Here is a 3,939-nt window from a genome sequence, read left to right on the forward strand (position 1 = left end):
AATTAATTATTAATTATTAATTTATAAAATATTTTAAATCGATATAAATAAATTTACTAATTTATTAATTTTAGTATAATATTAAAATAATTGATATCAATTTAAAAATAGTATTTTTAATATTTTAACTTTATTTAAATATAAAATTAAATTAATTATAAATTTAAATTATTATTTAAATTAAAAAATTAAAAAATTAATTTAAATAAAGATGCATATTTTTCAAAAACTTATTTAATTTTTTTAAATATGAGCAAATAACTACAGGTTTTTGAATTTCAAAGTCTCTCTTTAACTTTTTTGTTCATCTATATTTCTGTAAACTTACCGTGCACAAAAGCCCTCTGGAAACACACTCTGCAAACGCACGCACTGCAACGGCAATGACCACGGCGACGGCAACGACAACTCACCCTGCAACAACGGCGATGACAACACATCCTGTAGCAATGGCTAACCTCTTCAAGTAAGTTTCGATTGGTGCTCCATTTTCGCCCTTTGCCTTTTATTTGTGTGCTTGCTCATGGAAGTTCCGCGCAACTTTACTTAATGTGGATCTTAAAACCCTAGATTATGTTCTATGTTGTATTCCCTCATTTACGATCTCTCGGAATCTACAAAAACTTTGAACCTTTTCCAAGTGTTTGAATACCTAGATTTTGTTCTAGGTTGTATTTCCTCATTTACAATCTCTAAGAATCTACGAGAAATATTACTTTTTCCAAGTGTTTGAATAAAACTGTGATTTCTAATCTTGATATGTTTCGTTGCAGATTTTGAATTTTTCTTCCACCTTCTTGTGATGTTTTCGATCCTTTTGAACTCCACCCGGTAATACCTTATCCACTCATCATGTCCCTCTTCCATTTTCATATATGAAATTTATTAGTTTGTTCTATTTCATTCTATTTTCTTGTTCATGTTTCATGAATGCGTTTTTTTTTTAATTAAATTCTGGATCATGTTATTTGTCATTTGAATTAACTTTTTTTTTTTTTATCCTTTTGTTGGTATGTGGACAAAAGATAATGTCTAGAGTTGAAGGTGGTAAGAGGAGTGGCAAAGAGGAGAAGAATTTTCTATTAAAAGGTGTTGAAAGCGTAGACAAAGCTCTGTGCATAGAGAAAAGCTCTTCCAGAATTCAAAATCTTCCAAATCCCTGTTACTTGATTCCAAATCAAAGGCTAAAGATAGCAAAGAAGATAACTTACGTAAGGATAAGAAGTTCGTATGGAATTGGAAATCGTTGAAGGCCCCTTTCCCTCTCTTGCAATAAGAAGTTCAATTGTAGTTTTTATGTCCAAGTCCATGTGATTGAAGGTTGCCTTTGAGTTTCAATAAGAAGAGAATCTAGGTAATGAGGGGAAAACAAGCAGTCTAGTGCATGACAAACCTGAAGTTTTTGTGTTTCAAGAAAACTTGGACACAGTTACGCTAAATGATTATCCTTTACCTGGTAAGACATTCCAACCAATACACAGCTTTAGTCCATACTCCCAAATTCCCAATACTATTTTATTGCGTTTCGGTACTCATAAAAGCAAAAGTAACGATTATATGTTTATTTAGCCTTAACATGCCTTTTATGTAAATGTCCCTTTTCAGCTTAGGCAAAAATAATAGAGCCTAACTTATACTAAAATATTTAATTTATATTGGGAAGAATGTTTGCTTCGGTCAGTTAGGACTGATAGTCAAGGAATTTTTAAGATAGAAGTGAAAATAGTGTAAATTACAAAGTAATTCAGATACAAAGTAATTGACTCAAACTGAAATCTGTAAAGAACTATCAATTCATCTGCATAACTTAGCTTTGCATGTAGTCTTCTAGCTTCACTTTACTGTTCCACTTCCCTCCCTGTGTGTAGCTCCTGACAACTCAATACTTTCTTTCATCCCAACCCCAATTTCCATTTCCTAAACTCCCTCAGCTCAACATTTTTAATCATACTATGTTTTAACTTTAACCACTGTTAATCATTTCTTCTCTTCCGTGTTTCCTATACCAGTCTACATAATAATATTAATAAGAATAAAACAGTAAAAAATGGTTAATTTAGTTATTCTATCTTTTCCAAGTGTGTGATTAGTGACATGGAAATGGAGGGTGATTGTAAAATGTGGAAGGATGAAAGGAAAGGAAGAATGGGAGGGGACAAATTTTTAGCCATAAAAAGCAAAACCGGTGTGTTTTTGAGCATGGGGAAGTGTCTGTTGTCAATGTCATGGAACCACAACCTTGTAACATAATCATACATATTAGCTTCATCGAAGAGTGAGTGAGTGCAGTAATTTTAATCTAGGATAACAGCCACCCTATATCACTTTCTAATCCATATGTTTGTGTACTGTCTATATTCAACAAACATGTCTATCTATTTATTTTGCATCCATCTTTATATAATACTATTTCTCTAGGCTATCTTCTTTTCTGCTTTTATGTAATTTAAGTTCATGATCAAATATACAAATTATTTTTTAATTCAGATTCATATTTCACAGTTACAGTAAATAATTGTGTGTGATTTCTGTGTGAATCCTGTGATGGTGGAGTTTTAGGCCTGTTGGTTCTCAGGGAATAACCAATTATGATTGTTTGACTAGTTTTAATTTAACTCTCTGAAAACTAGGAATGTAGATTTTATGATGTTAGTCTGTCAGATTGGTTGGAACTTGATATATGGTGTTAGAAGTTTCAAAATAATCTGATGTGCAAATAATTGTTATTCTTAATTTCTTTTTTGAAGTAAATGTAGATTAGTAGAGGTGACATGCGAGTATAATTTAGTAGAGAGAGGATCAGAGAGAAACAACTAGAAGAAAACAAAGACTTGTTTATTGGAAAAAGAAAATTATATAGTTGAACCACATGTATTCTAGAGACCTCTACTACTCTCCCATTTGTCCCCTAATTCCCTAATTTTTATGATTGCCCCCTTTCCCTGTATAATTCCCCTTTTATTCTCTGCCCCCATCTAACTAACTGGTTAACTTGTTAATTGGAAAAGTGATGTTTTCACTTAATTCACTACAATCAATTTTATTTTAAAGTCGAACTTCACTAGATTAGAAAATTGGGGTAACACGTATATATATTACTCATCATTGTATTTACTTTTATTTGGTTTGTAGATTGTTAAAACATATATATATTTGTTCAGAGTTTATCCTTAGTTCTTCATTCATTAATTATGCAGTTTTACCTCACTGGTGAAAAATTTAACAAGCTAATATTTCACTGCAAAAATCTTTCTGGACATGTTGAGCCTGTTGTAAGTAAAGGGTTATGTTTTTGCTAGACATCTGACTCCTATCCTTTTTGTTGTTGTATCAAAATTATGGATCCTAAATTCTGAACTATTTTATTTGTAACAGGTATTTACAAATGACCAACATAGAGCACTTGACTCCACACACTCATTTAAGATCATATTCAAAGAGGATGGTTGTGGAACCTTTTAAATATCCAATTTCCTTCATGTACATACCAGTATTGATACTAGTTTTAGATGCAGCATGAGAACTTAAAATATTTCAAATGAATTGATTTTTACATTTGATAAAAAATTATTAAAAAGTTCTAAAAAATTAAAAATTAAATAATTAATTAAATAATAATAATAATAATAATATTTTAAAATAAATTACATTATTTAGAGACCAATATAGTGACCATTTTTTAGTATTTATATATTTGGTCACTAAATGAGTTTCTATATATTTTGGTCACTAAATTGGTTTCAGTGAAATTGGTTGTTAATTTGGTTTCAATATAATTGGTCACTAAATTGGTTTCTATATAATTGGTCACTAAATTGGTTTCTATATAATTGGTCACTAAATTGGTTTTTATTTAATGGTAACTAAATTGGTTTCTAAATTAGAATCTAAATTGATATCTAAAATTAGCGACCATGATTTTAGCCACTTAAGTCTGTT

General features: G+C 30.3%; 1 long non-coding RNA gene across 2 annotated transcripts; it reads left to right on the plus strand.

The window, feature by feature from the left end:
- The first annotated feature begins 273 nt into the window (after nt 1-273).
- LOC137831153 (uncharacterized) lies at nt 274-3,600 on the plus strand. Of its 2 annotated transcripts, XR_011084358.1 has the most exons (5): nt 274-466; nt 774-831; nt 1,026-1,456; nt 3,198-3,272; nt 3,376-3,595. It is a non-coding gene; the product is annotated as an uncharacterized lncRNA (long non-coding RNA). The 2 variants fall into 2 exon arrangements; XR_011084357.1 differs by lacking the exon at nt 3,198-3,272 and having other exon boundaries at nt 3,376-3,600.
- Nucleotides 3,601-3,939: the final 339 nt, after the last annotated feature.

Source organism: Phaseolus vulgaris, chromosome 11 (assembly GCF_000499845.2).
Source record: "Phaseolus vulgaris cultivar G19833 chromosome 11, P. vulgaris v2.0, whole genome shotgun sequence".
NCBI classification, from domain to species: domain Eukaryota; kingdom Viridiplantae; phylum Streptophyta; class Magnoliopsida; order Fabales; family Fabaceae; genus Phaseolus; species Phaseolus vulgaris.